The following is a 13,632-nucleotide window of genomic DNA, read 5'->3' as shown; positions in this document are numbered from 1 at the left end:
TTCTGTAATGTGTTTTCTGGCTTAATCTGTCTCAGCTAAAGGATAATCCAATGACCTTTTGCTGCCCTGACTGACAGTGGCACATGTGCTCATGACAGGGAGTCCCAGCACCCCTCACTGATGTAGCCAGACACAGGAATGGTAACAAATGCTTTATTGATGAAGTCCAGTCCTTCCAGAAGATACCTCATTTTAGTACTGAGTTGTAGAGAAAGCTGCTGGGCAAGTGGTTGGGTTCTTTGTTCTGCTAATTCTGTGTAAACCCCCTCCTCTTGGGACTAGTATTATAGGAAATTGCCTCCCTCCCTACAACTCATCCCATTGTACCAAAGGCAGTTGCTGCAGCCTTTGTTTAGTGTTTACATCCATCTGTTCTTCTCACAAAAGTGTTTATGAAAAAATCCTTGTTTTCTCTATGTTGTGTACATCCTTGTTTCTCTGCTCTGTCCTGTTGTATACTTCATGCTTTCCATGGCTCTACATTTCTCAGCCATGAATCCCCCCAGAAGCTTTAACACTTCTCAGCATGGATTTGTCTTTAGGGGCCATCCTGTGCTCACCACAGTGAGATAAGGATGGTGAGGGAAGAGAAGGGTTTTATCTGCTTCAGGATCGATGGTACATATTATATCACTGCTGTGAGGGACAGGGATGGGATATGAATATTTTTTCTACTCAGGGACCAGTGAGGAGAAGGGGTGGTTTCCCTGCTATACATCTACCTCTAGAACTTCTCTCCTCTGAGCCCATTTTAAGAAATCCCACCCAGAGGGTCTATATTATCTTTCTTACTCTCTAAAGCAATGTACCAAATTGACTTGGCAAGAACAGTAACACTCTCAGACTCAGGATATTAGTTGCAGGTTTATTTTCTGGAACTATATAAAAAGCTCTTTTAAAGATATTAACTATGAATGGTTCTTTATTTGAACCAAAAAATATTTTATTTACTAGATGGAAGAACTATTCTGACTCAAGAGATAAATGCTCTTATGGAGTGCTGCTTTTGTATAAGCAAGCCTGGAGGGATGGACTGACAGATTCTTTTTAATCCCCTTGGAAACGGGACTGGGGAGAGGGATTATTTCCTTCAAGGAAAAATGCAGATTTGGCACCCTAAAGCTATGTGTCTGAACTTGCTGGGCACTGTGCATTCTGTTGTTTTATGCTAGATGAATAGAGGGGAGTCATCTCTGAAATTTGCTCAATAGCCAGTCCAGCAGGAATGTGGAAGACCAAGTTTTGACAACTTTCTCTTCCTCAGCAGGAGTTTCAACTCTTTCCCTCCTCCTCCCATCCTAATTTTTCTGAAGACAGGTTATGAAATGCAAGGCTAGAGGGTATTTGCAGGCAGATCTTCCTCAGGGCGACCTGATAGTGCTATGCCATCCATTATTAATGTGCAGATATTAGAAAAAAATAGGCAACAGTGCTGAGAGGTGAGACATGCTGGGAGTGTGAGACATGATGCAGCTCCTCCCCCAGAAAATAGCCCAGTATTTTCCACAAAGCTCTGTGGTGTGAACGAGTGAGAGAACACTGCCCAGACAACCCCTATCACTTGAAGAACAAGACATGTAGAAGGTGGATGATAAAAATTAAATAGCCTTACATAGAGAATGAGATTTAAACGAAATTTTACATGCCTCAGGTAAATGTCCTGACTGTTTGAATGAGGGAGTGTGTATTTGGGGGGGCACCAGTGCTGACAAATTTTTGGTTTAGGTCCTGACAAGTGTTTGCTTGATTTGGAATGAAATGTGGGGTTATTTCCAAGAAAATAAAACAAACATTTCCAGTGACATGTTCTTTATTTTGGCCTAAAGACCAGCTCTTGCACTGGAAATATCCATTCCAGGCCACATGATGGTGCCTTGCAGCAAAGTGCTCATTTAGATGCAAGATGGATAAAAGCAATAGTGTGGTCCTTCAGGCTGCTGTGCCAGGGTTGCCCAGGTATCTTCAGGAGGACAGAGACACTGGTTATGGCTCGCACAAGAAATAAGTTCTTGCAAGAAAAAATATCTTCTCTCTCTTTCTTTTCCTTATCTCAGATATTTTGGACCATGCTGAGATTTTGGTCCAAGAGGCATAGCCATTCAGTGGATTCTGAATTGGTTCCTTGCTAAATAATCCGAAAGAACTCAAGAAAGCAGAAAAGCATGCCCCTAGGTTGAGTAAGAGCTTGCATTCTTCTTGTTAGTTCTCATGGTTACTTACTGCACACAACAATTCAAAATATATATAATTACTTTGTATGCTCTGCACTCATTGTGGTGTCTGAAGGTTTACCCATAATATGTAAAATATCTCAGAGGGCAATGAGATATTTTGCTTCTTGGGAGTGGAAACTACTGAACTCCCTCTAGGATTTTTGGAACAAGACCATGCCAAACACTAGGGTATTATTTGCAAAGTTTGCCATGTAAATTTGTGCTGAAAACTGAGATTTTCATCCAGGTGTGTCTTAAACCTGTTTTTCAATTGTTACAATAAAATCTGGCCCTCGCAAGCAGCAGAGTGATGGTTAAGAAATCTGTATTTACTAAAAATCTGCTGGACACTGAGTATGTTCAGGCCTTGCAGTGAACTTGTCTGCCTCCAGAGCTGGCTGTGAGCACTAGTGTGAATGCAGATGAGAGCACCTGCAGGTATAAGGAAGTCACATTAAAATTATTGGTGGTCCTTGAAAATAGATGCTTTATACGATGAAACTTTAGCAGAAAAAAAAAATCTAGTCTATCAAGAGGAGGAAACAACTGGTATTTGCAAGAGAAAAGTTCCCAAATATGACAAATACAATTGTAGTCTATAGTACATTTCTGTAGGTAAGTAAAGGTTGAGGTGGAAATGAGAGAATAAGCAATGTCAGTTCTTTACCCTGAGAAGATGTTAGTTTATCCTGTAGCATTTTCAGCTTATTTAAATATTACAGTGCCAGTTTTAAAGCCCTTGGAAACAGGTGTGTGTGCATTTCTGGAAGCCCTACTTAACAACTTTGTATTGTCAAGGATTAAATTTCTATTTAAAGGGCTACCTCAGACCCTATCTGCAATGGATGTTAAAATCTCAAAATACCTCTTTTAAGACTGGGAGCTTTGCCTTGGTAGTCAGCCTAGCATCTACTCTTTTCTTACCTCCACGCAGTGTAGCAGATGCACCACTCAACCCTCTTCTTGCCACGAGAGCAAAGCTTCAGGTGTGCTCGTATGAAACCTGCCTGCACACATGCACATTTCCCCTTTTTCCTCAGTTCATGCTGAAGGTACAGCTATCTAGACTGAACACTCTGTTCTGTTTTGGCTTATGAGACACATGACTCTCAACCAGCTCATTTATATTTTACACTGCATTTCACATAACTTCTGTTTTTTGGTTTTTTTGGGTTTTTTTTTTAATGATTCAGTTCTGCTTTCCAGTGAATATATAGGTACAATACAAAATGTGTAGTATGACTTCAAAGGGATGCATTATTTTATCTTATTACACTGTCAGTATACTCTCACAATCAGGATTAGATCCTTTCTTCCACAAAGACTTCAAACCTTTCTAATGTTCTGTTTATTTTTCCCCTCTTAGGTTGTTAAGTAGACTCTGCAAGAGTTTGCTCTTCTGAAAGATAAGTACGGGAATAATCCAACTTTCCTCTCTATGGTAATTTACTGGATTTCTAAACAGAAGTGACTGGAAATGTCCTAGCCAATGAGGATTTGTTCAATGAACTGGGAAAATACTTTGAACTTCAGGAATAAATGCATTTAGTGAAGGATTGATTTATTAATTTACTTCATTCTCTCCTGTCATCAGTACCTTGGGAGAATGGGCAGATTTTTTTACAGGAAGTTCTTAGCACAGCTCCCCAGGGTTGACCTCTCCAATACCTGCACTCACTGGATTACTACTGCCTTTGTTGCAAGTGCACGAAACTTGCCTTCTCCTCTACCCCCACCCTTTTGCTGCATGACTCCTCTCCAGCCTGAATCTCCCCCTGCAGCCGTGGATGCTCAGCCCCCTCTGTCCCGGGTCAAAGTATTTGGACAGAAGCTGTAAAAACAGGAAACAAAAATAAGCAGTGTGGCTTGGTTTCTGCCTGAGGACTTTTAGTAGCAACCCTCAGGAGATTGACACAGGCTAAGGGAGCAGTTGCAATCAGTGTCCATCAGGATTTTCAGAGAGGCATCTCTGGTTCTTATGGAAATTAGAAATGAAATGATTTCAGAGAAGTGTGATCCCACTTATTCCCATTTTTCCCCTTTATTTGACTGCCAACAATTTAGGCTTCTGAGGGTTTAGAATTAAATATTTTCCAAGCAGTCAGAGTATCTCTCCTTCATGCTGTACACTTGGCTTGGAGATAATATCTAGCTTTTTTCCCATCTTTTGTTATTTTAAATACATGCTCAGCATTATGTCATTTAAGCTTAGTGCTGGCAATTACAGATACATAAGGAGTAAACAACTTTATCCAATGTCACAGTAGTGTTGCTGTAAAGTATAGGGCCAAGGAAAACTTAAGGCTCAGTGCTAAATGACTGAACCCTGAATATAATCCTATTAAGAAATTGATTACAAAAATCTGAAATGAAATTGCAAACAAGGCTCTCTGTGACATATTTTGTCCTATCCAGATTAAGAAACAGATGAATCCTACAAACAATTCAGAGAAAAGCAATTGCAAAGCCCTTCAGAAGATAACTGCATATCCTATTTGCAGTTTAAGTTAAAGACAGAGACCTAGTCAAGCAGACAGGCATAAGAAAATCCTTGGAGTTGACATGAGTTAGTCTGTTGAATTACTTTAACCAGAGGATTATATAGATTATTTATTCTATGGATTTTTATGCTCATTTGGCTCTACTACAATAACAAAGTTTTGAATGTTTAACTTTCATTTAAGTATCTATATTTCATTTGTTAAGCAAACATAGCATAGCTTCTGCATTGTTACCCTGTGTGGTTTTATATTTCTATATACACACACAGAGCTGAAGAAGCCAAACTTACCTTTGGCATGTGTGTGTGAGGGAGCTTCAGTATTTTATTCATTATATGTGAGTTCATTTAATTTTTCTTTTTGCTGTAGACCATTTGCAAATATTCATTGTGGTAAATCCTTCCTCCCCAATTCATACTCTTGAACACTCAATACAGCTGAACTTTTGGATGCCATGAAATGAGGATGTAAATGGTCTGTATGAGCCTAATCTCCCTGCTGGAGGTTTAGAAGGAGAGAGGTGATAGGAAAAAGACCTGAACAAGGCTTGAAGAGGTTTGTTTGGTTTTTTTTTTCATATGGTGTGTAAATTTTGTATGCAATGCCATTTGTCCCCAATTGTCTTGGAATTTCTAAAACTTATTTCTACTTCCTTAATTAGGGTCCACTCAGAACACAGATTGTTCTAATTGTTCTGGCACACCTGTTTAGGTCCATAATAATTTTCCTAATTAGATTGTTTTTGGGATTCATTAAGTTATCTACCTTGGATATGTGAGGGATTCAGAGCATGGAGATCAAGGTCCACTTTGGAGCCTTCACACACATAAGCTGCTGCTTCTTCCTTCCTGCAGGGAAGCTGAACTTGCATTGAAACATCTGGGGATGATGCACAGAGGTAAGAGACAGAATGGCTTTTCTCTAAAATTTTTTTATTATTTCCAGTTTGCCTGCTCAAAGAGGTGAAGAGAAGGAAAGCCCGTGGTAGTGGCTTTCAGGGACCTTGTAGAAGAGCCAAAAATCTATTCCCTAATGCTACAAAGCCTAAAAATTTACAGGGAAAATAATAATGTAGGCTTTGACTCGCTATTCCCTCTGTCTTGAGGGGTGTTACTGTCCCTCACAGCAGAGAAGTCAGGTTATGCTAATCAAAACCACTAACAGGAAAATGTTTCATTTTCCCAAACAAGACAAAACAAAAAAGTGACATTTTTTTTACCATCCTGGCAGTTGTATTGCCACCTTCCTAAGAGAAACCAATACAAACTCCTGGGGCTGATTCTGTCAGAGTCACTAATTTTGTAAATAACCTCAACCTCAGAATTCAAGCAATGCTTAGAATGATGCAACAGCAGCAGCACATTGGTCATCTCTCACTTTCTGTGAAAAAGCATCCTTGCTTTGTAGGCTACAGTGTCCAATTGAGGCTTTGCTCTAAGTACCATGGAAATGATGAAGGGATGGATAGATAGATAGATAGATAGATAGATAGACAGACAGACAGAAAGTCTGTCTTTTCTCCATACTGTTTATATAAGGATGCACTACAATGGAATAATTTTTATTTATAGAAGGCAAGAGCAAGGAAAAAAGACCACAAACATGGTCATAAGAAACTTCAAATAGTCTTTCTGGACAGGTCATTTGCATCAATATCATTTTTCAAATTTCTACCTTTAAAAACTCTCATGTCTGTAATTTTTAACTTGGGAAAAAACTTTCAGAGAAAGTTTTAGAAGGAAAAGTTTTAGAATGGCATTTTAGAACAGCTGGCAAAGCATGATCATTTACACACAACTTGGTTATTAAAGTGCTTTTATTATTGGATTTCTGTTATGATTTTATTACCAAGCAGTAGCAGATTCTTGAGATTTCTGTAAAATTGGGTCAGTCTCATCAGGCTTCAGCAAACTATTTTGTTCTTTAAAAAGAGAAATTCAGCATTAGTTAACTTCTTCAGAGTGTTTTTTTCTTCCAGTAGAATGTGTACACTGATGATAGCAGTGTAAGTGGCACAAAAAATACCTTCAATCTTTGCATTGTATCCAAACCTCTGAAACGCCAAAGTTCATTCCTCTGCTGCAGGTGAATGGGTTTGGTAAAAAGAAAACAGCCTCAAGGTTTGCAACAAAGTAAAAGATCAACTACAAAATGTTGATGATTAAAAAGAAACCCCCCCCACTCCCCCTCAACATTTGCACTTTAATTCTTCTCTGACATAAAGACCACTAAAAATCTCTGGAGATTCTGCTTTTGTTAAAGCTTTAGGCCCCATAGCAGACTGATCTTTATTCCAGGTGGAGATACAGATTTCTCAAATTAACCCAACTTTTTAGGGATTAAGCAGACCTCAGAAACTCCTGACATGCTTGAGGTTTGCCCATGAGCCAGCTGCCTCCCTTTGCCATTGGCTGGGTCAGAGAGAAAACAGACACAAGGACATCTGTCTTACAATGGAGAGGTCCTGGGGAGAAGGATGCTCCACCTGCCCAAACCTGAAGGGCCAGGAGAAAGCCTGTGGGGCCTTGGCAGCCCTTCGGTGCTTGACACCTAATTGCTGATCCTCATACCCACCTGTCTAAAAGAATGCCAGAAACTGTCACTCACACAGCTTTAGCAAAACCCTGCACTTTTAACATGGCGAGTTTTATTTCTCGAATGCTTCAAGTAACTCGAAACATTCATTGTCTGACTAAGGGGGAAATGTGCTCTGTAGTTTTAACACAAAATGTCAATTGCATTGGAGCGCAAAGTAATTTGAAACCAAAATCGTGTGTGATTTCAGCACAGAGCCTAGGTGAGCATGGCCCCTATTCATGCAAGTTCAAGGAACTGCTAAATTAGTGTATACAGCTACTGTCACCTATGTGGGGTCTGAGCTTGTAGCCACTCTGTTACAGCACTAGCCTTTGGAAGGAGTGCTGAAAACAATAGCCAAACCTCATGCCAAAATTACTTTTGATAGAAAGTGATTTTTTTAAAGCGTTGAGCTGACTTTGAAGCTTGTAGATTGATTTTTTAAAAGACTGTTCTGCTGGAAATAGCACTTAAAGGAAAAAATGCATTTACTAAGCTAGTCTCTCCTTAGAGCAGGAAGTGAGTTCAGTTCTTTTACTTCATATATTCTACTTTTAATCACACTTTTTTGGTAAACCCGACTGGAAGCGGAGGGGGAAATAAAGGGGATTGTTGTTTGTTTCTGAGCCCCAGTGTCTGCTAGAAATTATTACTGTTTGTTTCACAACAGGGTGTGAATAACTTGGTTGCAGTCAACCATTGTTTAGAAATATATTTTGGAATGTTTCCTTTATGAAAGGTTTTTATTTGCTTAGGATTCATGATTCTGTATTTCTTTCAGCTGTTCACATATTCTGTTGCTACAGAATTGCTCACTTTTATAGTAATGGGTTCAACTAATAACCAGACATTTGTTTCAAACTACATCTTGAAGCATGGTGCAAAATCTAACTCCTGAAAGCTGCATTAAACCAGGGTCTCCTACATTGTGCGCTCTGCTAACAGTGATCCTGGGACTTAACTTTTAATAGAATTCTTCCATTATTTCCTGGAAATAATTAAATAAAAGGTGGCCCTAAGTTTTTGCAAGTGTGGTGAACATATTTTCAAATGTGATGATTTGGATTGAGCCGTTTTGGATCCTTTTAATATGTTGGAAGACAGCAGTTGTTTTTCCCATTTTGTCTGACCATACGTGAATTAGCTACATAAAATGCATCTGAGTTCAATAGTGCTGGATGATCAGGGAGACTAAGGCCTAATTTTGGCTGTGGGAAAGAAATTGGGGTTTTCTTTTAAGTTTTGATTAGAACTGGATCACTTCCAGATTAATCAGTTTAATCCAAATATTGCCATTGCCCCTCCTCTCCCTTCCATTTGTCAGAGGGAGGAATGTGCCTGTGGGAAGGACAGACATGTGGCTGTGCTGGTAAAGGCAGTAGAGTTGGAGTGTCTTTCTCACACTGTGACAGCGTTTAAGGGATCAAGCTGAACACCAAAATTCAGACTCCAGCTTCTGGCTCAAAGGTGCCGTGCTGGCTGCCCCAAATGTGCAGCAGCTCATGGGGCTGTACTTGTTGCTTGGTAGCACTTTTGAAGACAAATTTTGCCTTTGGGACTTAATGAATTTTGGCATTCTGGAGACAAGAGTCATGGATGAAAATTAAACCTTGCTAACCATATAACTATTTTTGATCAAAATTTTTGAACTTTCAAGTCTTCATCATTCTCTTGTTGTTGTTTTTTAGGAGCTATCTTATTTTATTTTGGATCTACTTTACCTACCTAGATGAAAGTATGCAGGTTACCTCAGCAGAAAAAACTGAAATGGTGATGTGTGGTGTTTGTGTCACAGTTGCCATCTTTCATTGCATTCATTATGTGGAGACATACAGATACAGATAGGAAAGGACCTCAATCACCTTGTCCAGCCCACTGCTAACTTAGACAGCCATATGACACCAACACCTGAGAAATTAATCTTTCTAGACTTAAGTTCTAATCCCACTACTCTTTTTGAAAGGCTGCTCCACTGTTTTGCCTTGATGATTAGAGGCCTTGCTCCAATTACATGTGAATGTCCTCAGTCCGAATTGTCCTTACAGCTGGTTTGCTGCATCTGTAGGTTCTTCTCCCTGGGCAGAAGAGGCTATTTTTTTCTGATCTGAAAGCTCTTTATACTTTTTATGTTTAGTATAAATGCTGGGTCCAGACACCTGAGGCTGCAAAATGGCATTTAGATTTTCTTCCTTCTTTCACCATTTTCCAGACTGCTGCTCTGTTCTTCCTATAAAAAAATTAAAGGTGTTAGAGCTTAAGTTTGTCAGGATGATATTCCTGTCGAAGGATTCGGTTTTTTCCCTGTGATATCTCTTATTTGCATGTTATTCATCCTAAGTTTATTTTTGGTTTTTCTTTTGCTCATCTGTGGTGTTTGGTTTGGATTTTGAAAAGTAGGTGTAGACCTTTATGTTTGCAGCCTCAGTAAAGATGATAGTACACAAGTAGAGTACTACAGCAGGAGCCCACAAGGTTGTTTATATCCTGCTGTGCAAACTGGGAATCTTGTTCTCCTTCCTCTTACCTCTCCACACTCAGGCAGAGGAGGTAGATCAGGGAATAAAGACAGTTTCTGCAATTCTCTGACTGTCCTGATATTTTAATTACACTGAGTGGTTCTTTTAGCAAATACCATCTTGTTTTTGCTGCAAGTCATTCTGTTAAAAATTTCATATGAAATTCAGTGTAGAAGAGAAACCCTGGGCAGCCCTGAAATCCTTTACAATCCCCAGGCTCATCTCTCAGGGCTCCAGCATGTTCTGCAGTGCCACGGCTCCCTTTCCCGTTGCCTGTTTGCTCATGTGGGTTGGCCTGAGGTGCTTCTTTCCTCTCCAAAGGAATTTGCCTTTATCTTATTTTGCATCTACTGTACATGATTATGTTTTCTCACTTTGCTTCATGCTCTGACTTCTGATGCGTATGGGATGTTCCAAGGTCAAACAGAAATGTAGTGTGTCCCTTTTCCTGTCTCCTGTGATTATTATCTCCAACAAAGACAATTTTAATTGGTGCCACTGAGACCATGCAGGGCCAATGGTTTTGTATTAGAGATGAGATTTGATTCAGAGTTTATAGTTGCACTTCCAGTTTTTGGTTTGTAGGAAAAAGCCATTTTTAGTAATACTTTGCTTTCTGATCCTGGCACATTTTACACTGCATGCAATTTGGGTCTGTTTACATACACATAAGATTGCCAGGTCTCAATTGAAATTGGTGTTTTAGAAGCATGGAGAGAACTGGCAGGCAGGAGGTGCCACAAATCCTACATGTACAACATTTCTCAGTTTTTTTCATTGGAGACTGAGCCAAATGCTGCTTTGCTGCCTGATGATACTGCAGTTTTATACCAATAACCTCTGTGAAATAAATACAGTTAGGCTTTTGTCTGTGGGTTTTAGTGAATACATATTTTATAGGTTGTATTCTAAAGGACCTAATTCTTTTTCTTTTGAAGTCAGTTGGAATTTCACATCTTTTGTGCCCCAAACATACAGCATGCTTGTCTAGCCAGTCAATGAGTTGCTCTGCTCAACTAAGATGCAGATTGGATTTAATTTTTCCCTTGGTTGGACATTATCTATTCCAATTTTGTCTGGCTTTGGAACATAAATTGATTTTTTTTCATTTGAGTTCCTCTGGGAAATCTTTAAAATGAAATCAGAAATTGATGATAAGAAAAGCAGAGCTAACAAACACTGTGCATACCCAGCTACTGAGCTTATATCCTTGCCACATTTGGGGAAGCCTTGGGGTGTATTGGATTGGAGCCTAACTTCTTTTTTTCCTACCGCCTAGTTTATCATCATTTAGCATAGTAATTCTAATCAGCCACCTAGAACACTGGGCAAAGGAAGCATCAGCTGATGATGATCTCATGATTTTCCTTTGTCAGTACAGATGGCAGCAATCCTAAAGCTGTATGAATTGGGATAATTTCCTGCCACTGTCCATGGGGGCAAATAGAGCTGGGTGTGCTCTGAAACAATTCTCTTCCCAGACCCACTCCCTGCAGGCAATGGTTGGGAGGAAGGGAATTTGGTGGGCACTGGAGCTATTTCCCATTAGGGGACAAACTTAAACAGCAAGATTTTGAAATGAAATGTGTGTTATTTGGACTGCTTAAGGTTGTTAATCAGGAGAGAGAAACAGCCAGTTGTGACTCCTCAATTTTTTGTATAATGGGATCAGTTTTTAGAGAGGAGAATTATTATGGGTGCCCCACAGTGTAATTGCTGTCAAGATCTCCAAAACGTCAGTTTCTCTGGATGCTCAGAGTTACGGGTGAGAAGGGAAGGCCCACCCCAACCAGCAGGCTCACTGTGTCCTGGTTTTCACAGTCTCTCTTTCATAAAGACAAAATTCAGGTATATTCAGTTTGCGAATTAGGACACCTACATTTATATGTCTATGTGTAGGTGTGACCATGTGGGCAAAGTGAGCTCAGCAGAAATCAGACAGCTGTCCAGGAGATCACTTACAGCCCCAGATGAGGAAATTTGAACATGGTGGGACCTGAAGCCCCAAGCTGTCGTGGGGTCACATACTTACAACAATACGTCAATGGTTTTAGCTGAATCTGACCCTTTATGTCTATTGTCTGCTTTGCTGTTTTGGTTTTTTGTTTTTCATATAGGGCAGAAATATTTACATTCTCCCATCAGAAGTTGAAGAGGAATCCCTACTAAAATCATTCAATCCTTGTACCAGCTCATGCAAAGGTGGACTTTACACATTTCTTGAAGAACTTGGCTTTGTGGTGCAAATTGGTGGGGGTGGTGGTCATGGAAGAGCAAAGGCATCAGTAGCTTTCAATACTAAAGCCCAGCACAAGGAAAGCAGAAGGGTTTGGAGGCCGTGTCTCCAAATATCTTGGGATCCACCCACCTTTATCAACGTATGCTGCTTCCTGTGTTTCTAATTATTCAGAAGTAATTACTTTCAGTAGTATTATTTCTCCAGCAAGATTTTACTTTGAAAAATATCCTGTTGCTGGTGCAGCTGAGGTTAAATGAACATGCAAGTTTTGGCTCAGGACTGGTGTCGACCAAGTGAGATGAACTGAGTCAATATCTGTACCAGTGAAATGAATCCAGCAACATGTAGATCAGATGTTTTCCCCCTCACTCCCCTTTGCATTCAATCCATGTTTCACCAGTGTACTGTGGTGGCACCTGAATAAACACTTGCAAATATTTATAATTCCCCACTTTCTCATTGGGAGCTTTCTGAGATCTTTCCCACAAGTCTTCCATATAAAACAGTTGAGTCCCTCTTCTTTCTTAATATAAACATGAAGGTAATGTGCCCCTTGTCACAGCAGACATCTGTTATATGTATAGTAGTTATTTTGTAGCTCACAAGGTTAATCAGTGTGCTCCATCTCATTTTGCACTGCGATCTGTGAACTACAATGATTCCTTGAAGAGACGGAAATCAGGTTTTTTTGTTGTATTATTAATAAACTTTAAATCACTCCCATATTCATAACTGGGTTTTTGAGATTTGTTCCAGTCTCCAGATGACAAATATTGGCTGCTAAAGACACTTTACTATGATTGCCTTTGCTAATTGCCATGAATGAATTGAATTGAACATTAAATATTTCTGTAAAGGGCTCATCACAGGAAAGCCTTCTGGACTTGTGTAAATTTATATTTAACATCCCATGATAAATGCACGCCTTTCAACAATTGGTTTGCAACTCCTGACAAATGTTTTTATTTCATTTTATAAGTTATGGGTTCAGCCACTGCATCAAAAATAGCCATGGCTTAGATTTGCATTAAGACAAATAACTCTTGAAATGCATTTCCAGTCTTTAGGGAATCAGCAGGCTTTCTATAAAATGAGGATCTTCCTCCCATTTTTCCTGAATGTTTATGTTTTATATAACAAGACAATTAAAAATATCCATGAAGGCACTGCAGTAATTCATATGTTGGGCATGATGCAGTAAAGGAATTTGTTCCAAACCAGATCTGTGCTTTTTTTGGATTAGGCTTAACATTTCCATCACTGGAAAATAATTATATATTAATAGAAATACTAGTTATACTTGGGATCCATTCTCATATTGCCATCCTCCAAAGAAGGGCTTGAAGGAATGCTGGGTCAGCCCTTTTGTGACCATCCTAGTCAGCAATTTTATTCTTTAGAACAGAAATTTGGTGTTCCAAATGTAATCCTGAGTGGTTTATTTTGCCATTACAGCAGCAATGGCAAACCTTGAATTGTGCTACAAAAGCTCCTTTGCTATGGCAGAGCAGCTGAGCATATTGTATAATTTCCTATTATATGTTAGGATTTTATTTTCTGTACAACCAAGTGGTTCCTGCTGCAAA

Source organism: Motacilla alba, chromosome 1 (assembly GCF_015832195.1).
Source record: "Motacilla alba alba isolate MOTALB_02 chromosome 1, Motacilla_alba_V1.0_pri, whole genome shotgun sequence".
Classification (NCBI taxonomy): Eukaryota; Metazoa; Chordata; class Aves; order Passeriformes; family Motacillidae; genus Motacilla; species Motacilla alba.
The sequence above is the reverse complement of the archived record's forward strand: the minus strand, read 5'-3'. Positions refer to the sequence as shown.